Genomic DNA, 21,834 nt, shown 5'->3' with positions numbered 1-21,834 from the left:
ACTATGCTTTCTCCAATAAGCCATGCTACTGCTTCAGCCTCAACAAGACCTGAAACTACTTCCACTCCAACTGGCACATGTTGTTTTCTTTCTGGTTCCTTAAAAGGACTTACATAATCTATTTACCATGTTTTTAGCTTCAGATGAAGTAGGGGGGGTCTTGAAGGGGGTGGTGATGAAGGCATCCACTCCACAGCTCACAAGTCACTAGCATCCCTCGACTCCCAGCTTCTCTGAAGAGATCTTTTAACTCCTGAGTGGCCACATTTAACATACGTAACTCTTGCCAAAGTTCCCATTTTCTTCCTCCACTCCTGCTGTTACCACCACCACCACTATGAGATAACAACATAATTTTGAAATAACAATGCCTCAGTATTGTTTTATTTCTTGAACTGTGGTTATAAACTGTGATTTATAACTGTGGTTATAAATCTGGTATTTGATGTTGTTGGGGGTTAGGACTTTTTCTTTTTGTTTTCTTTCTCTTAGGGAATTTTCTCTCATTTGTTGCTAAGAAACAATAATGACCAGTACTTAAGAGAGACAAAGGATGTAGCCACGGAGAAGGGGGAGGAGCACATCTGGTTGCTCCTCCCCTACCTGAGGGTTTTTTCTCTTGGGAAGGACAGAGTTACCACGAGATTCTGGACTGGGGGGAAGGGGCTGAGCGCACCCTGCAGCTCTCTCTTGCTCTTGACATTGGAGGGGAGACAGGCTGCAGTCGCTGTGGGGAGAGTTGGCCACGACTGTGCGGTTCCATCTTCTGCTTTCTTCTCCTACCATGAGTAGAGCTCTGCTCGTAAGAGCAGCCATTGCACTAGGACCTTAATAACACCCTACCTCACTAGAAAGAACCCTCACCATCTATTCAGGTGCCTCAAGGGAAAACCCAGGACCCCAAGCCCCCCCAAGGGACCCTCTCCCACTTGTGTTCAGGAGCCAGGCTGCCACTGCCCATCCCCACCACTTCTCTGCCACTGCTCCGGGTTTTTCACTACACTGTAGGCCCGCACTCCCTGCCTGCTGGGACACCCTGTGGCTCCTGCTACAGCTGCGGAGTTTCTGATACATCTCACTTACTATTCTGCTTGCCTTTGCTGTTCCAGCTTGCTGCTTCCAAAGTTCCTGCTACAGCTCATTTTGTTATCCAGAGAGGCACCGAGATCAACTGCCCTGGGGGTTTGTAAAGCAAGCCCCTTTTCCATCCGTTCCGCTGGCTGCACTCACCATTACTCACGTGCAGAGAGGCGGCCGAGCTTACGCCACAGCGCCCCCTGCAGGCGCGGGGGACTCATCACACCCACCCTGCCCGGCCGGGAGCCACCAGCGCCCCTGCCGGCTGTGGGCGGAACTGCACCAAAGGGAAAAGGGCCTGAGGCTGAGAGAAGGCTGGCACTGGGTTCTGGCTCTGTTTGTTGTTGCTGCCACTGTTGTTGTTTGTTTACATTATTATATATTGTCCTGGGGTGATGTTATGAAGCTGCTTTATTCCTTAACTGTCCACTCAATGCCCAAGGACACAGTTTCTTTAAGATGGACCCGGGGAGGACCACGGGACCCGAGTGTGGGGCAGTTTAACGGCTGAACCCAACGGCTCGGGGGCTCTGTGGCTCAGCAGGGCTTGGGAGGGGGTGCGCCGGGAGTGCTGTGCGGCTTTTTGGTTTCCTTTGTGTTCCAGCTAGCTGGAAAAGGTTCTTTCGGTTTTTTTCTTGCTCTTTTTCCCTTTTCTTCCCCTTGCCTCCCTGCCTCCCTCCCCTCCTCACCAGTCCAGGGAGCCTGCAGCTGGTCCAAGCCCGCGTGTCTGTTCCCTCTCCGGGAATTTGTTGTATTTTGAGGGTTTTTTTAAATCCTGTTCTACCCTGTTTTGTGTGTTAATAAACAGTTTGTTTTCTTTTTTCCACTTCTTGTGACCCATTTGTCTCATTGATGGAGGAAAAGGGGAGGCCCTTTTCCCTTCAGAGGAGACACTCCGGAGTGTTTCCTCCTGAAGTTTTGTCTCAAAAACCGAGACATAAGTTTGGCGCCCAACTTAAGGGGCACATGAAAGTGGAAAAAAACCCCAACATTTTGGTTTGAAGCATTTCGTATTGAGGTACAGCAGTAAGACCATGCTGTTTGATTTAACAATTTTTCTGTGGAACTTAGCCATAAGTACATGTCCACAGCTATGGGCAGTCGGGTCCCTAGCTTATACTTTTTGTAAGTCAGGAATAAGAACCAGGACTGCCATTTTGATATGCCTGGTGTTAGTGATCTCTTGAAGTTTGGATGACATAATGGAAACCATTGAGAATGTGTATGTTATGTTGTTTTTCCATTCTGGCCTTGGTAGTTTCCTTTTGGAATGTCTTAGTAATTACACCCAGTTTGTTAGGGGTAAAGCAGGGGATGATAGTTCCCAGCCCTTCATCTCCTTCTTCCCCTTCAGATCTGGCATGTCACCTTTTGAAAGTGTCCAGTTTCCCTTGGAAGTCAAAGATACCACCTTCTTATTATGTTATCTAGCAGGGTTTCTCTATGTGGTCTCCAGCTTGTCTAAAATAAGGGCTGAGATTTCCAGAGGGATTGCCCAGACACCTGCCCCAGTTGCGGAAAGTTCTAAGTGGTGTGGGGTATGGGAGAACATAGGCCAGACCCTGAAGCAGTTTTCTGACCCAGTAGCCTGGAACTTCCCCCCTGAACGAATGCAGAATCCAGCTGAGGTGAGACAGTATCTGAAGGAGAACTGCAATAACAACGCCGATGAAAAGAAAAAGCTCATTGCCATGTGCTGGGTCCTGGCTAATGCTTACCGCACCCTGTTAGATACTGTGGAGCAGAAGATACAGACAGAGGAGCAGGAGAATAAGCCAGTGGGCACCCCAATCACCCCAGCTGCAGCTAAAGCAGATGGGGAGCCTAAACAAATAACAATTGCCCCTGTCCAGAGAAAGAAACACAAAGCCAAATCCATTCACCCAGTGGATGATTATGGGGAGCCAGGACCTTCACAGCCAGCAGAGGATTTGGAACCTGAGATCATTACTGAGTCCCTGTCCACAGAAAGCCTTCATACCCTGAGGAAAGATTACACCTGACAGCGTGATGAAACTATATTAAGTTGGATGGTCCAAATCTGGGACGCTGCAGGCGATGATACAATTCTGGATGGCACTGAAGTGAGGCATTTGGGATCCCTGTCACATGATTTAACTATTGACCAAGGGATGACAAGGGGTCCTGAAGCTCTCAGTCTCTGGACACTGCTCTTAAGAAGTGTGAAGTAAAGATACCTGTGCCGAGAAGATCTCCAGCTACAGCTAAACCCCTGGAAAACCATGGAACAAGGGATTCAATGCCTGAGAGAACTGGCAGTGATAAAGATCATATTCTCAGGTGACCAAGCAATTAGGAGCCCTGACATGGTAAAATGCACACTGGCGATGTGGCTGAAACTTGCCCGACACGCACCACCAGAATACGCCCCTGCTTTGCCAATGATGACATGGAATGACAGGGACAAGACAGTGAGTTCTATGGTGAGGAGGCTCTGGGCATATGCAGACATTGTGCACGGCTCAACACAAACAAGAATTGCAGCTGTGGAAAAGAGTCTGTCAGAGACCATACAGAAGATGGAAGATAGGACGGACAAGACTCATCAGAAACTCAGGAAGAAGCTGAAAGAGGGCTTTCTCCAAATTGCATCAGTGCAGACTAGAGGCCCTGTTACCAGAAGCAGACGTCCCACAGCTAGGGAGAGAGGGTACACCCCAAGAGCTGAACTGTGGTTCTTCCTGTGTGACAGTAGGGAAGACATGAGGAGGCGGGATGGAAAACCGACTTCTGTCCTGGCAGCATGGGTGCGTGAATTGAAGGATGGTAATGCTGAGAGAGGGAGCTCCACCAGAAGGGAAGTAGCTGAAGTTTCAAATGATAACCAGGACTAGAGGGGCCCCACCTCTAGCCAGGTAGAGGCCAGGGAAAATCGCATCTTTTGGACAGTGTGGGTTCGATGGCCTGGCACATCAGAACCACAAAAATACAAAGCTTTGGTTGACACAGTTACACAGTGCACCTTGATTCCATCAAGACATGTGGGGGCAGAACCGGTTTCTATTTCTGGAGTCACAGAAGGATCGCAGCAGTTGGCACTCCTTGAAGCTGATGTGAGCCTAACTGGAAAACATCCAAATGAAGAAACATCCTATTGTGACAGGCCCAGAGGCCCTGTGTATTCTGGGCATACACTTCCTCCAAAGCGGGTATTTCAAAGACCCGAAGGGACTCAGGTGGGCCTTTGGAATAGCTGCTGTGGAGGCAGAGGGCATTAGGCAATTGAACACCTTGCCTGGGCTGACCGAAAATCCTTCTGCAGTTGGGCTTCTGAAGGTAGAAGAGCAGCGAGTGCCAATTGCCACCTCGACAGTGCCTCACCGGCAGTACCGAACAAACAGAGATGCTGTGATTCCCATCCACACAATGATTTGTGAGCTAGAGAGCCAAGGGGTGGTCAGCAAGACCCATTCACCCTTCAACAGCCCCATCTGCCCTGTACACAAGTCTGAAGGGGAATGGAGATTGACAGTGGACTATCATGCCTTGAATGAAGTAACTCCACCACTGAGCACTGCAGTGCCAGACATGTTGGAGCTCCAGTATGAGCTGGAGTCCCAAAGCAGCGAACTGGTACGCCACCACTGACATTGCAAATGCATTCTTCTCCATTCCCCTGGCAGCAGAGTGCAGGCCTCAGTTTGCTTTCATGTGGAGGGGCGTGCAGTACACTTGGAACCGACTGCCCCAGGGGTGGAAGCACAGTCCCACCAGTTGTCACGGACTGATCCAGACTGCACTGGAAAAGGGTGAGGCTCCAGAACATCTCCAGTACATTGATGACATCATTGTGTGGGGGAACACAGCATTGGAGGTATTTGGGAAAGGAGAGAAGATCATCCAGATTCTCCTGGAAGCCGGCTTTGCCATCAGAAAGAACAAAGTCAAGGGACCTGTCCAAGAGATCCAGTTCCTGGGGGTGAAGTGGCAAGACAGACGACGTCAGATTCCCACTGAGGTCATCAATAAGAACACAGCAATGTCTCCACCGACCAACAAAAAAGAAACACAAGCTTTCCTAGGCGCCATAGGCTTTTGGACAATGCACATTCATAAATATAGTCAAATTGTGAGCCCTCTCTATCTGGTGACCCGTAAGAAGAACAATTTCTTCTGGGGCCCTGAACAGCAGCAAGCCTTCACCCAGATCAAACAGGAAATCACTCATGCGGTAGCCCTTGTCCCAGTCAGGACAGGACCAGAGGTGAAAAATGTGCCCTACTCTGCAGCTGGGAACAAAGGTCTGTCCTGGAGCCTTTGGCAGAAGGTACCTGGGGAGACTCAGGGTCGGCCACTGGGATTCTGGAGCTGAACCTACAGAGGGTCCGAAGACGACTACACTCCAACAGAGAAAAAAAACCTGGCAGCCTATGAAGGAATCCAAGCCACCTAGGAGGTCATTGGCACTGAAGGACAACTCCTCCTGGCACCCCGACTACCGGTGCTGGGGTGGATGGTCAAAGCAAAGGTTCCCTCTACCCACTATGCCACCAATGCCAGATGGAGCAAGTGGATTGTCCTCATAACACAACGCGCCTGTATCGGAAACCCGAATCGCCCTGGGGCCTTAGAAATAACCACGAATTGGCCTGAAGATGAAAGCTTTGGTCTCACTGATGAAGAGGAACAAGAACAAGTCACGCATGCTGAGGAAACTCCACCATACAACCAACTGCCAGCAGAAGAAACATGCTACGCTCTTTTCACTGATAGTTCCTGTCGCATCGTAGGGATGAACTGGAAGTGGAAAGCAGCTGTATGGAGCCCCACATGACAGGCTGCAGAAGCCCAACTTGCCAAATTCAGAGCCATCCAGTTGGCTCTAGACATTGCTGAGAGACAAAAGTGGCCAAAGCTCTACCTTTACACCAATTCGTGGATAGTAGCCAACGCTCTGTGGGGGTGGCTGGAAAGGTGGAAAAAGGCCAACTGGCAGCATAACGGAAAACCAATCTGGGCTGCTGAGGAGTAGAAAGATATTGCCACTCGGGTAGATGTTCCTCATTAGCCCGACTCTTGGGGACACGGGCATCCACGTGGCAGACTTTCTTTCACAGGTAGCTTGAAAGCCCCTTAATTTCAAAGTTACAATAATTCAGAGGGAAGGGGTCATATTCTCCATTCCAAGGGAGGTTCCCACCTTCTTTGGCAGACACCTGTCTTTCAAAGCAAGACAGATGTCGAATGGAAAAGTACCAGGAGGACACATGCTCTAGGAGCTGTGACATGCAAGCATGTGCATGGGCAGCAAGTCCTCATGAAGGGGAGGAGATTGCTGAGGACTCTCTCTGAGCAAGCAGCCCCTTATGGAAATAGAGAAGGGTTCTCTCTCTGGGGAGATTTTCCAGCAGCCTATTGGGGAAAGAAAGCCTCCGCTATTAGACTCTAAACTACTCCCCCTAGAGAGGGGGGCAACCCTTGCTGCTGGGGGCGGACTCTCCATACTTTACAATAATCTTTCTCAAGTGACTAGACCATGGGAGGAGCTACATGGTATATAAACAATCATGGAGTGCATCACACAAGCCTGCTATAGCCTGCCAGAGCCTGCTGAAACCAGTCCCTGCTTGCTTGAGGCTAGCTGTGCCCTGCCACCTACCGATGGCCCAACTGACTGCCTCTGAGCCCTGCGCCTAGGCCTTGCTCCTGGCCTTAGTCCCTGCCCTCTCTCACCCACTCTTTGCTGACCCTTCTTGCCCAGCCTTCGCTCCTGCCCCACCGTCCCTGTCCATGATTCTGCTCTCCTATCCAGATTTCTCCTATCCTCTTTTATCCCACAGCTGTCTGCCTGCAATCCTGCTGCAGCCTGCCACGATCCTACCATGATCCTGCCTGCTGCTCTACCGCCTTCTCCTGCCCGAGCGTCCCACCGCTCGCTGACGCAGTGTGGTGATGCGGGATTTTTTATTGTATGTTCTCTGTACCCCGATGGTTCATCCCTACCTTCCCCACTCCTACTCCCAGTTGGTTTGCCCCAGACCCAAGCTGCTCCCCCAGTGCTCCCTATATGGTTGTTCTCTTCCCCTTGTTCTAGCTCTTTCCCCATCAATCACCCAAACCCTCCCAGCTTTCCCGAAAGTTCTGTGCCTCTCACCAAAGCCCTCCATAATTACCCCTATATGGTCTCCGTTAATCCCCCAAGGTCCTTCCCCTTTGGATACCTCCCCTCCTGGAAATCCCCTAAACCTCAACGCCCCATTGGAGCATGTGATCCCCTTCCCTCCACCCCTCGACACCATTGGTTTATGTGAATGTCTATCCCTGTCCATATGCCTCCCCCAGAGACTTTTATTGGTCCCCAGTTAAGCCATCCCCGTTGTAACACCTCCCTTTATATGATGTTTCGCCAATCTGTTCTGGGCTTATTCTTTGAGGAGACCCTTCCATAAACTTGGACTACCTCCTGTGGCAAGACTCCTTGCTACTTTTTATCCTCTCCTTCATCTGGACTCCTGACAGCTACTGTGTCTGGGCCTTCAGCTCCCCTGGGCAGAGCTGAACTCCAGAGGAGCAGCTTTAAAGCCAAGAGCCTTCAGCTGCTCCCCACTCCTGTCGCACACCGCAGGGGCTAGCCTGGGCAGTGGTCAGTGGCGGTCATTGCGACAGCTAGCGCCCAATGTGGGGCCTCCCTTGTAATAAATGAATTGGTTTCAGGGTGTTGGTTATTACTGTTTAAATAAGATATAAAAGAAGGGAGTTGAGGGTGGAATAGATGGACATGTTAATTGAAGGGAAGTTGCGAGACTGTACGGGTGTAATGCTGGAATGTAACCACTGGATGGGGATATAACAAGGACCCAATGGGTTTAACAGAAGGAACTTTCTAGCACATTGCTTCGTAGGGTACAAGGGATGAGGATGATGCCCTAGACTGTGATTGGAGAACGAGCCAACCAATGAAGTGGACTTGCTTGAAAATGATTGGTGAGGAATGCACAAAGGTATAGACCAACCAGCGAACAGGAAAGGGGCCAATCAGCACGAGGATTGAGAAATGCACCAGTCCGGTGGCACCAGACACTTTAAAAAGCTACCTGCCCCCAGGGGAGGGGTCCTCCCGCGGAACTTGGGGTCCAAGGGAGCACCCAGTGGGTCTCACTGTCTTGTTGGAATATTGTTTTATTCTGGCTTGTCGCGCAGAGCCTGGGCTTATCCTGGGTTCCCGCTCTCAGCAGTTAACAAATAAACGAGTTGACTTTTCCTTTAAAAGTCTCAGTCTCGTTTACAACAATTCTGGGGGCTCATCCAGGAGAAGCCATGCCCCCAGGCGGTCCCGAGAAAGGACGAGTCCAGGGAAGACGCGTCTGGCAGATTTTTGCCACCCGGAGTTTTGGATTTCTTCGAGACCGTGGAGGGGCAGCTGGCTTTCCCGAGTAACGGCTGAGACCACGACAACCCAGAAGGGGGAGGGCCCTCCGAGAGGGAGCAGGGCTCGCAGATACGCAGGTCAGTATTGCGAGTGGGGTGAGGCATAAGGGGGTGCGAGAGTGTGTGTTAGGGCGGCTGGTTGGAGCGGGGGCTGTGTGGAGTGGGCTCCCAGAGCGAGTGTGGACCTCCAAGTAAAAGGAGGGAAGCGAGTGTGGACAAGAGAGTGTGGTACCCTTAGGGACCCCAGGGAGGGGGAGACAGGGGAGTACTTCCTTTTCGCCGCCCTTACCCACGTAGGCTCCCGTTCCTCCGCGGTTGGAGGCTCCGAGGGTTGGCTTGGCACTGGGTGTGAGGGCTGCTGGACTCTCGGGTGGGACGCCGGAGCACACGGTGAAATCCCAAAATCCCAACGAGGGGGGGGAACACAGTAGTCTCACTGGCCACGGCTGCCTGGAGGGCAGTTCCTCAGGGCAGATCAAGGGGAGATCTGGCACCTGGGGACTAGGACCCTTGAGGTTGGAGGTTGATAACTTCTGCCCGGAGACCATCAGGACCATGTGACCGCCAGACAGGGGATTGATTGCCCCTTCTCTGGCAGGGGAAGGGGAAGGTACCCAACCCAAGGGGGATTAGGACCCCAAGTGAGGGATCCCGAGTGTGGACTCGCAAGGGGGGGAAGTTTCTCACGGCGCCTCAAGCTGGGAATCCTGTGTGCGGGGGATTTGTTGAGGGAGTGAGAAAAATTCCTCGCAGCGCTGTAACAAGAGGCCACCAGTTGTGAGAAGCTCCCTCACTCAATAGGAGTGAGAGGGGGTGTTAGAACCTGCCAAGATAGGGATAAGTTTTATTTTTGTTTTATATACATGTCTAAGTGATTTTATCTTTTAATTTGGAATCCAAGACTACTTGGGTGTATTCTTGTGGGAGTGTGTTTCTGTTTGGTTTAGTCCGGGTCTCCCCTTGGATTTGTATTATTGTGACAACCCAGTTTGTACCCTCCCAGTTTCATGTTAATTGCCCTATGTGCCATCTTGGTCTCCTCCCTGGACCCTGCCAATCACTCCGGCACTCCTCCCAAGCCTCTAGGAAGTCCTGGCAGAAGCGTCAAGTGATTTGCCATGGGGAAAGGGTCCCTCCCTTCTTCTCCTATGATTGGTTCCCTTGTGTGCCCTTTATCCTGTCTACCACACCCTCCCCTCCTTTAATTGGTTGTTCTTGTGATCCCTCCCTTGTCACCACCCCTCCATAAAACCTCTTGCACGAACCCTCCAAGTTGCTCATTTTTGGGCACCCCCGGAGAGCGAGGTCTCCTGTCAGGAGGCACAATAAACCTTCCAGATTTCACCCAGAACTGAGACTGCCTCCTTCTTCCACCACCTGCCTCTACTGCCGCGGTCCTGTGGAAGGACCCACGAGCCAGACCTCTGGTCTCCCGGATTCCGGAGGCTGGCCCCTGCAGCCTGCTGCGTCCAGAGCTGACCGGGCTAAGTGGGAACTGCTCCAGAGGGACGCAGAGGCATATTCTGTTAGTAGTATTTGTTTTATCTAAATACTTTTTTTATAACTTATCAGTGATATATATATATGAATTTTTTTGGGGGGGGAGAGATTGATTTGGTCACGTGATTGCGGGAGGCTTGATAGGCAAGGTCCTAAGGTGAGGTTCATCCAATAGTCCTCAGGCCGTCTATTAAGGAGAGAGTGTATGAATGTAAAATATTTAGTTTGTGTAGGTGATTTTATTTATTTTGGAGTGTATTATACGTGGATAGGTTTGTGTATTTGTGTAAGAGTGAGCTTGCCAGTATGGTGTTGGGATTTTATGTATTTCTTCAAATATAAGAAGGTTTTAAATCGCAGAGTTGTTGAGGAGGTTGTTGGTAACTCCACTGGAGCGGTCAGGGCTTGGTGAAAGGCTGTGAAAGGTGTCTTACAGCTAACGCGGGCCATCTTAAAATTTGTGGAACGCCCCCAGCTCCAGGAAAGGGGTGGTGTTGGAAGTTACGGAAGGAGAGGGGCTGGAAAACTTTAGGATCCACCCAGTTTCTAGTAACCTTTGAGGCTTGTTTATATTCTCATGGTATTTTCCCACGGACCGCCATTTTTTTTTTAGTTCCCACGATCTCTTCGAGGTTCCCACACATAGTTTTTATTCTTTTTCTCTCCCGCATTACTGAGATACTTTGGGTTATCATTCTAGACCAAGAGTCTTATTAGGTTTCCATATTAAGGAATTGATTTAAATATAAGACTTGAATTATTTTGGTAACTCATTAAATATTTAAATTATAATCCAATTATTATTGAATCATGGGTCAGTGTGCAGGGAAGAATTCCCGGAAGTCAAAGAAGGAAAAGAACAAGATAAAAGGCATTCCTCCCAACAGTCCCTTGGGGGAAATGCTGGAACATTGGGACACTGATGATAATTTAAAGAAATTAGATAAAATAAAAATGATAAAGTATAGTGTTGAGATTTGGTCAAAGGAGAGGATTCAAGGACCTGTTTATTGGACCTGGTATGACTTTAAAGAAAAATGGTTATGTGTAGCTTTAAATAAATATAATAATCTAAAGGAGTCCCAAGCTGAGGAGGAGGTTCAATATGCAGCTTGCTGGTTAGAAAATGAGATTTGGGACAAAAAGATAAGAGTGTACAAAATGGAAAAAGAGGTAAAAAAAGAAAAAGAGGAAAATCCTAAGAGGGAATGGGATCCTTCAGATCACCTCCCACCTCCCTTTCCACCAACACCACCTATAGTTCACCCTCCTGCCCCTCCAGTACCCCCTTCTAGTCAACCAATACCACTGCCCGCACCTCCACCTACACCTCAGCCTCGTGCTGTATATAATAATCCAGAACTCAAAACCCCAATTGTCTGCCCGACACCGTTCCCCGCTCCTTTTGTAGTCCAGCCTTATTCTCCAGATCCCTCTTTTATATCTCAGAGTCTCCCTATGTCCCTTATTACACCTCCTACATTTCAGTCTGTTCCCTTTAGTTTCTCTTTGATGTCTTAGTCACCTGCTGAGGAACCGGTTCCTAATAAAGGAACTGAACAGGGAGGGGATGGACTCCAAGGTTCTCAGGGAGTTGATGGACATTGTTGTTGTAGGAATGCAGAAACAGAGAAACAGGAAAAATCAGAAGGGAGCTCAAGTCAGCACAATTATAACACTTGGTCTCAAGCAAAAAGGTGTCAGTCCAAGAAAGAAGTAGTGGAGAAGTTGTTGCCACTGAGAGAGGTACCCATGGGGGGTGCTAGGGGAGGAATTGGGTTTGTAAATGCACCATTAACAGCTTCTGAGGTCAGGAACTTTAAAAAAGAAATAAAGAGTTTATTAGAAGACCCTATAGGGATATCAAATCAGTTGGACCAATTTCTAGGACCTAGTATATATACATGGGAGGAATTGAATTCTATTTTGGGTATCCTTTTCTCCCTGGAAGAGATCCAATTAATACGTGCAGCAGGGATGAGAATCTGGGAAAGGGAAAACAGGATTGGTCCCCGAGGGGAGGAAAAGATGACAAATAATCAACCAGATTGGGATCCTAATGAGGAGCTGGGCAGAAGAAATATGAGAGACTATAGGTCTTTGATAGTAAGGGGAAGACGAGAAGCAGTTCCTAGGACAAGTAATGCAAGGCTAGCTTTTGATAGCCAACAGGAGAAGGATGAGACACCTAGTGCATGGTTGGAAAGGTTAAAAAGAAACTTTCAGTTGTATTCGAGTGTTGATCCAGAAAGTCCAGAGGGACAAATATTGGTAAAGATACAGTTTGTAACCAGGGCGTGGACTGATATTCGGAGGAAATTAGAGAAGATGGATGATTGGCAGGAAAGGGGCCTTAATGAACTGTTGAGGGAGGCGCAAAAGGTGTATTTAAGGAGAGAGGAAGAAAAGACTAAGACAAAAGCAAAGATTATGGTGGCCATAGCAAAAGAGAGAGTAGGAGCTGGGAGGGAAGAGTCAAAAGGAGAAGCGGAGGAAAAAGGGGGGCCAAACAAGTGGAGAAAACCACCCTGGGTTGAGATAAGTTTGTTACTATTGCAAAGAAAAGGGTCATACACAAAGATTCTGCAAAAAGCGGCAAATGGATGAGGCAATCGCAAAAGAACAGGACACGCTAGAGAGGATTTTAAAAGGAGATGATTTGGGGTGTCAGGGGCTCTACGCTCTGGGGAAAGAGATCGGACATCAGACAGAGCCCCTGGTAAATTCAGAAGTTGGTCCCCAGAGCAAAGAATGTGAGTTTTTACTTGACACTGGAGCAGATAGGTCATGTGTTTCAAAGCTTACAGTGGGGTGTAAATTGAGTAATCAAAAATGTAAAGTAAAAGGTGCTAAAAATGACCCATTTGATGTATTTATTATAGAACAAGTACAAGTAAAAGGAAATTCTAGAGAGAGATGTGTAAACTTGTTGTACATACCTAAGTTAGGGCGCAATCTCTTGGGTCGAGACTTACAGGTACAATTAAGAATAGGTGTGGTGCCAGAAGAAGGGCACATGGTAGCAAGGATAATGATACTAAGGCAAGAAGATGAAGAGGCGATAGACCCGAGAGTATGGCTGGAAGGAGGGGGTCATGGACTGTTAGCTATTTCCCCCATAGAGATTAGAATGAAACCAAAGATACCACCAATAAGAGTAAAACAATACCCAATTTCAGCAGAGGGAAAACAGGGGCTGACTCCGGTGATTAAAGACTTGACCAAAGATGGAATTCTGGAACCATGCATATCTCCAAATAATACCCCAATATTACCAGTAAAAAACCAAGACGGTACGTATAGATTGGTGCAGGATTTAAGGGAAGTGAGTAAACAAACTATTGCACGATATCCAGTAGTAACTAACCCATACACTTCGTTAAGTAAGGTACCAGCCAGACATGAGTGGTTCAGTGTCACTGATTTGAAAGATACATTTTGGGCTTGCCCACTGGGAAGGGAAAGTCGAGGGTGGTTTGCCTTTGAATGGCAAGATGAAGATACAGGAAGGAAACAGCAATTGCAGTGGACTAGACTACCTCAAGGGTTTACTGAGTTCCCAAATCTATTTGGTCAGGCTTTGGAGGGAATATTGCAGCAGTTCATACCCATCGGAGAAGTACAGATTTTGCAGTATGTTGATGATTTTTGTCATACATAAAATCCCTAATTAGCTTGGTCTTTGCATGTTAAGTGCTCTAATTAGTTAATTTTGAGTTAAATATGTTTTAATTGAATGTTAAAATTAACCCATCAGCCCAGGTACAGAAATCAAGTTCTGTTATTAGTGTTCTAAATGGTTCAAAGCAGTTTATTTGCACTAGTTCCAGTTAAAATTCCCCAGTTAAGAGCTTCCCAGTTAAAAATCCCTTTTCAAACTTTAAGCTACTTGTACACTATAAGAGTTATTTTTCCCACGTTCATTGTCTACTTTTACAAATGTTTTAAGATGTATTAGATGTATTTTAATATTTTTTTAAGGGTTTCTACTTTGCACCTTAGACCCAGGACCAACTCCAAAACCCCAGTTTCTAACAGCCAACAGCTATTTTTAGACCCATAGCCGTTATTCTGCAGGCAAGCCCTGTGGCAACCTGAATCTTAATGAGGACATGTTACCACCCTTGCTTCAGCTGTTACTACCCCCCTGACAACGACGAGCCATTGGTAGACAGAGATGATCTGTCAAAGGGAAAGTACCAATCACTTTGGACCAAACGGGTGTGCTGTGGGCGGGCTGTGGGCGGGCTGTGGGTGGACTGGGGCGGAGCAAAGGCACTATAAAACAACGAGGCAAGCTTCAGAGCAGCGCAGACCACTATAGATCAGCTGTGGTGGATGCCAGTGCTGGGTACTACAGCCTTACTCCTATTTAGGAGCCTTTAATAATAATTTTTCTTGACTTTTGGATTAGCTAAAAGTCAGCCCAGCACTGCAAGTTCTTCCACCAGAGGTCCAGTGCTGTCTAAGCCTGAAGATCTCTAATCCCTGCGCTCCTGGGGCATACCTCCTGAGCCATTAGGATCCCAAATTTTTATATTTTTCTGATTGTTGTAATTTTTCAATTTTTCTGCTTTTAATAAATTATTTTAATTTTTCTAAGAGTTGTCTCATTCCTCACAACTCTTTTGGGATCTCGTCCGGGATCCTTCTTTTTGCCCTAAAATCCAGGGATTTTGGTTAATTGTATTATTTTTGAATTTTTGCAATTTTTTTGATTTTGTTCCCTGGATTTACCGGGCTTCCACGAGGATACTGCAGTGGAGAAAGGACACCTCCGGTGGAAGGGACTTGTGGTAAGGCTTGAACCCTTCTTAAAGGGGAATTTAGTTAGGGCTTACCCTTTTTTAAGGGCTACTAGTTTTTGGGGAACCTCCGGGTGGAATTCCCTTTGTGAGAGTTGAGTGTGGGGTTGGCCGTCCCCAGTGTGTGTGAGAGTGTGATTGAAGGGATTCGTTTTAAGGGCACCACGAGGGATCACCCTTCTAGAGACACAGAGGGGGATCGAGGGTGGTGGTTACCCTTTCTGGGGGAGGTTTCCACATTTTGGGGGTGCGCGCAGCTCCAGTTATATTTTATTAGTGTCTCAGTCTCCTCGGGTCTAGAACCGAGGAGAAACATCATTTTAAACCCCTCCTTTCTCTTTCTTTAGGCGGGAACGGCCGCCATTCTGTAATTTCGAATTTTGGCGGGAATGGCCGCCACTTTGTAATTTCGAATTTCGGCGGGAATGGCCGCCATTTTGTGTCCTTTAATTTGAATTACACCCTTTGTGTTAAGTGGATGTGTGAACCTGTTTTAGCTGGACTTTCTGTGGTCAGTGCTATCTAGCACCTTTATACTCTCTGTTGGTTCTGATTGTTTAATTTATTGGATTATAATTGTAATCTGTTTTATTTGCTTTAATCACAAGATACCATTTTGGTATTTTGGATTACTGTTCGTATTATTCATTATAATCTTTCTCCTTTAATTTAATTATAAATATTTTAAATTTATCTCTCCTTTGATAATAAAGATAACTGTTGTCTCTTAAGTTTTAACTAGTATATAAAGCTATATAAATTTCAAACACATTTTAAACAATTCAAATATACATTAATTATTCTTATTATAATTAAAATTTAATTTCTTTTAGTCCACCATATTTGTTTTTCCCACGGATCCAACATACTTGGTTTTCCGACGGAATATTTAATTTTCCCACAGATTCACCATCATTAATTCCCTTATACATCTACTATCTCTATTTATCTTTCTCTACATTAGTTGTACTGTATTTTATGCTTATAAGTCTATTACCTTTGTAATTTTATATTGTGATAGTGTATTAATTTTAATTTATTTCATAATATTATCTTATAATACAGTATTTTGGTTGTTTTATACAATATAATACTTTGGTTTATTTAATTAAAAAAAATTAAAAATAAAAACAAACCAAAACCACCCTCTTCTGCACGAGCTACTTGTTTGCTTCCCTGTAACAGAATGGGACAAGCAAATAGCAAAAGAAAAGACCCAGTGAAGAAATACAAAATCTTCCCAGAGAGTCCACTGGGACAAATGCTCTCAAAGTGGGAAGAAAGTGTTCTAACTAAGGAAAAAGACCAGTGCCAAATGATTAGATGCTGTCTTTTTAAGTGGCCAAAACAAAAGATTCACAAAGATGGGCTTAAGTGGCCCAAATATGGGTCTTCTGAAAAGTGGCTTTGCGAAGCTTTGTATTCTTATGTACATTGCAGAGCTCCAAAACATTCTGACGAATTGGATTATGCTAAAATTTGGTTAAATTATTGGCAAAAACAAAATGAAGAACAAGACAAAAAAGGAGATTTGGAAGAAGAAACAAAATCAAATTCAATTGGACATAATAAAAATTCAAACCAAATTTTTTCTATTGCAGAAGAACCAAAACAAAAAGAAAAACAAAGAACTAAATTAAATCAACCAAAGTGGGACCCCCTAGACTACATTCCTCCAGTAACTCCTTCAGCAAGGAGGGTCCAAACTGAAAAAGAAAGGGTCCTTCCTTTATCAAGTCACCCAACCGAGAGGGACTCAGAAAGTGAAAACGAAAGTGAAAAAGAAATTTCTGTTCCTTCCTGCTCTCACAAAAAGACAACCGAACAAAGGATTTCTTCTAGTCAGGAGGGCCCAGCGTCTTGTACTAGAAAGAAATCATTTAAAACACCCGACTGTCCCACCTGCCTTGGCACTCCCTATGAGTCTAAAATTTTACCTCTTAGAGAGGTACCCATGGGAAATGCACAAGGAGAAATTGGCTTCATCTGAGGTACGAGAATTTTAAAAGGAGATGAAAAGTCTAATGGCTGACCCCATCAGGTTAGCTGATCAATTTGACCAATTCCTCAGCCCTAATATTTATAACTGGGGAGAGAGACAATCCATCTTACAGTCTCTATTTACCATCGAAGAACGAAAATTGATCAGAGCCGCAGCAGTGACAGTTTGGGACAGAGAAAATAATTCCAATCGGGGCCCAATTGGAGAACAAAAACTACCATGAAAGACTACAGAAATTTAACTATAAAAGGGATTAGAGAAGCTGTTCCTCGAGTTAATAATATGAAAAAGGCATTTTGTGGGGAACAGGAAAAGGATGAGTCCCCAACAGCTTGGATGGCTCGGTTAAGGAATAACATCCAACTTTATTCTGTCATTGATTTAGACAGTGAAGGAGGCAAAACTATGCTAAAAGTACATTTTGTGCTTCACTCCTGGCCTGACATCAGGAGAAAACTGGAAAAATTGGAAAAATGGCCAGAGAGGGAACTGGATGAATTACTGGAGGAAGCCCAAAAGGTCTTTGTTAGGAGGGATGAAGAGAGGATGAAGGCTAAAAGCCGAATAACGAACAACAGTACTAATGCTCCAATCCACAACCCTCCTACTCAAAGAACTTTCTAAGGGGGTATCCCACAACAGCATTGTCCCCAGCAACAGCCACAAACTTCCACTTGCCATATACAACCAAACCTACAATCTACCTCAAACGTTCAGGGACTCAAAAGACTAATTTGCACATATTGTAATAAGGAAGGCCACGGGCACTGGCACTGTTTTAAAAAGCAGAGAGATCAAGGAGTCCTCCAAATGGAGGAACAAATTCTGAATAAATGAAGGAGTCAGGGGCTCTATTCTCTGGGGCAAAAACATCTTAAAGAGCCCTTGATAAAATTAGAAGTTGGACCCCAGAGACAGCAAGTGGAGTTTTTAGTGGACACAGGTGCCGAAAAGACCTGTGTACCTGAAATACCTCCAGAATGTTGTATCTCTCGAGATACACTAGACATTTTCAGTGCTAATGGCGAAAGCTTTGCAGTTCCTATAATCAAAAATGTGACACTTTTCATACAGGGGCGTACCCATACAGGGGACGTCCTGTATTTACCTGAAGCTGGAATCAACCTCTTTGGACGTGATTTCCAAGTACCCCTGAGAGTGGGAGTGGTACCGCAAGGCAGAAAAATGTCGACTAAACTATTCATTCTGTCTTTAACAGATGAGCAACGCATTGACCCGGTAGTGTGGGCAAGACCAGGCAACCGGGGAAAACTGGACATAACACCACTAATGATTGAGTTGCTCCCAAACAGCCGTCCAGTGCGTATACCACAATATCCCCTCTCGAAGGACAAAAGAAAGGGCCTGAAACCGGTCATCATGGACTTACTACAGGATGGAATCCTCGAGATATGCAAATCTTCATATAATACCCCAATTTTGGCTGTCCAGAAACCAGATAAGTCATTCCGGCTGGTACAAGATCTGTGTGAGGTCAATAAAAGAGTTCAAACCAGGTATCCGTTGGTGCAGGACCCTTACACACTCCTGAGTCGGGTACCCCCAACCCATGCCTGGTTCTCTGTTATTGACCTTAAGGATGCTTTCTGGTCATGTCCTCTAGATTCTCGTTGCAGGGACATCTTTGCATTCACCTGGGAGGATCCAGACACTGGACGGAAGCAGCAGCTGCGCTGGACTCGTCTGCCTCAAGGTTACACCGAGGCACCCACACTCTTCGGCCAAGCGCTAGAAGATTTGCTAAGTTCCTTTTCTCCACCCGAAGGGATTAAGGTAACTCAGTACGTAGACGACCTGCTCCTCTTGGGGGAACAGGAGTCTACGGTAAGAACTGCCACCATACAGTTACTGAATTTTCTAGGAAGGAACGGGCTGAGGGTATCAAAACATAAATTGCAATTCGTGTTACAGGAGGTGAAGTATTTGGGACATTTAATTGGCTATGGCACAAAAAAACTCAGTGCCGAAAGAATTGAAGGGATCCTAAATTTACCACCTCCAACTTCAAAACGTGAAATTCGACAATTATTAGGCCTATTTGGATACTGCAGACTGTGGATCGACCAGTATTCACAATCTGCCAAATTTTTATACGAGAAATTAATGAAAGAGGAACCTTTCAATTGGGATCACTCAGACACACAAAAATTACAAGATTTGAAAGAAAAACTAACAAAAGCACCCGTTTTAAGCCTTCCTTCACTGGAAAAGCCCTTCGATCTGTTTGTTAACGTGGAGAAAGGAATAGCCTATGGCATCTTGACCCAAGAGTGGGGTGGAGTCAGGAAGCCGGTTGCCTTCCTTTCCAAACTACTAGATCCGGTGTCCAGAGGATGGCCAGTCTGCATCCAGTCCATCGCCGCAGCACCCACTCTGGTTTCGGAGAGCCAAAAACTCATTTTTGGCGGGAACTTAACGGTACATACACCACACTCAATAAAGACTGTATTAACACACAGGGCTGCAGAGTGGCTAACCGACCCGAGGATGGTCAAATACGAAACCATTCTCATGCACTCAGACCACCTGAGGCTAGTGGTAAGTGCGCACCAAAATCCGGCTCAATTTCTCTATGGGACCCCTTCTGAAAATGAATTAGAACACAATTGCATCGACATAATTGACATCCAAACGAAAGTTAGAGAGGACCTAGTGGACTGCCCCCTCAATGAAGGGGAAATCCTCTTCATTGACGGGTCGTCTCGAGTAGTAGATGGAAAACGATGCTCTGGCTATTCGGTGGTTGATGGACACCAGATGTGCGTATTAGAAAAGGGCAAATTACCATCGACCTGGTCAGCTCAAGTCCGTGAGCTCTATGCCCTAGAAAAAGCACTCCGCCGACTAGCCGGAAGCATTGGGACCATCTACACAGACTCGAGATACGCTTACGGCGTAGTCCACACCTTTGGAAAAATCTGGTCCGAAAGGGGATTCCTGAATACCAAAGGGAAAGATTTATTGCATAAGGAATTGATTTTAAAAATTCTAAAAGCACTGCAACTGCCTCAGGTGATCTCAGTGGTGCATAATCCAGGCCATCAATCGGGTACCACCATAGAAGCTCGAGGGAACAGCTTGGCAGACTTGGCAGCAAAAGAAGCAGCAGTGGAAGAGGAAGTAAAAGTGATGGAAGTGAAACAACTTCCAAATAACATCATCACAACTGACACTACATCACAAACCAGCGTTTTACCCACGCCCATTTTTACTAATCAGGAAAAACAAAAATTAGTTTTAATTGGAGCCAATGAGGATTCTCAAGGCCGCTGGTATTTACCAGATAAGCGCCAACTTCTAAACAAAAATCTAACACGAGAAATTTTACAAAATATTCACCAAACGAATCATTGGGGTTCAAAGGCTCTGGCGGACCACTACCTCAGAATTTCTGGATGTATTGGTGTTCATGAAATTGCCACTCAAATAACACGGGACTGTATAATCTGCCAAAAAGTCAATAAAAAGGTAATGAAAAAGAACACTGGCGGAGGAATTGAATTAGCGATCAGGCCTTTCCAAAATATTCAAATTGACTTCACAGAAATGCCTCCTGTCCAGAGGTGGAAATACTTGTTGGTAATTGTTGATCACCTTACTCACTGGGTGGAAGCTATTCCAACTGTCAACGCAACAGCCCAGACAGTGAGTAAGGTGATCCTCGAGCAAATTATCCCTCGTTAAGGGATAGTCCACCGTATAGATTCGGACCGAGGTACCCACTTTACCTCCCAAATTATACAACAATTGGCTCAACAATTAGGAATAAATTGGAAATTACATACCCCGTGGCATCCACAAAGCTCTGGGAGAGTGGAACGGATGAACCAGACGCTCAAGAACACCCTCACAAAATTGATGTTAGAAACAAAATGGACCTGGGTAAAATGCCTTCCACTCGCTCTTCTTAGAATCCGAACTCAGCCAAGATCTGACTTGGGTTGTTCCCCATATGAGATGCTATATGGATTGCCCTACCTTGCTACATCGCAAGAGGTGAATGTTAAAGAGTGTGGAAACACCAGCATCCGACAGTATGTACAGAGAATTGCAAAAAATCTGGAGTTGCTAGGAGAAAGAGGTCTTATTTCACAAACACCCCCACTTGATTTCAGTTTACATCACATAAATCCAGGTGACTGGGTGTTAATAAAATCATGGAAAGAAAAATCTTTAACGCCATCTTGGGAAGGTCCATTCCAGGTCCAGCTAACCACCGAAACAGCGGTCCGAACATTTGAGAAGGGCTGGACACACGTCAAAAGAGTGAAGGGTCCAGTAGCACCACCAGACGAAGAAAAGGAACCTCCTGACAAACCATCAAACTAAACATCCTACTTGAAAACTCCATTTAGCAATCCTCAGTCCAAGTTAATAAAACCCTGTATTCCCAGTTCTTCCCAGTTATACCTCGTAATAAGCATAGTTTATTCCCAGTTATAGTTTTGTTAATAAGTGTTAGATACAAGTTGTTAAATCAAGTTAAAAATATTAAGCTGTTAATTCTGTTCTTTGTTATTCTCTTTTACAGACTCTGCATTTGTATAACCATATTGTCACATCAACTGTATAGAGAGGCTCCATTTGAAGCCAGCATCCTTTTTCAATAACAGATCAATCGGGCTCCAAAATTTACGGGCATGGTACCTTTAATCTTTAACAAGGCCAACCCTAAATTAACCATGAGTTTCCAGAAGCCTAAAATCGCTGAAGAACCATCTGAAGGTGGAAAGCCTAAAGGAAGGACTAAAGGAGCAAAGATGACAAGCCCCACCAGCAGAGGCAGCCCAAATGCTAACAACTCCTCCTGGGTCTGCCTAAAAGGGAAAGTGAGCAATACCCTGATATTAAATGTCATCTGTCTCTGGGTCCTCTGGCTCCCCTTCACTCAGGCAGCTGACAGCCGCTGTAACAGATGTTACAAGACTGTGTATCAGGCGGAAGGAAGCTCATTCCAAATTCGACACTTCTTCCGAGCACATACTTACGTTAATCCATCCTGTTACAACATAACAGAGTTAAGTACCTGCTCAGAAAAAG

The 21,834-nt window shown here is 46.0% G+C and overlaps 1 long non-coding RNA gene across 1 annotated transcript in view; it reads right to left on the bottom strand.

Annotated features, from left to right (window-relative positions):
* Nucleotides 1–3,914: 3,914 nt before the first annotated feature.
* The window catches only part of LOC121668894, a 28,851-nt gene continuing 10,931 nt past the window's right edge, over nt 3,915–21,834 (bottom strand). Inside the window, exon 2 of the long non-coding RNA XR_006017577.1 lies at nt 3,915–4,232. This is a non-coding gene — a long non-coding RNA (uncharacterized LOC121668894). The remainder of the gene's footprint in view (nt 4,233–21,834) is intronic.

The sequence above is a fragment of the Corvus kubaryi genome, unplaced genomic scaffold (assembly GCF_017639235.1).
Source record: "Corvus kubaryi isolate FWS band 111438036 unplaced genomic scaffold, C.kubaryi_AGA036_p1.0 133, whole genome shotgun sequence".
Lineage (NCBI taxonomy): Eukaryota > Metazoa > Chordata > Aves > Passeriformes > Corvidae > Corvus > Corvus kubaryi.
This window is presented reverse-complemented; position numbering and strand designations above follow the sequence as displayed.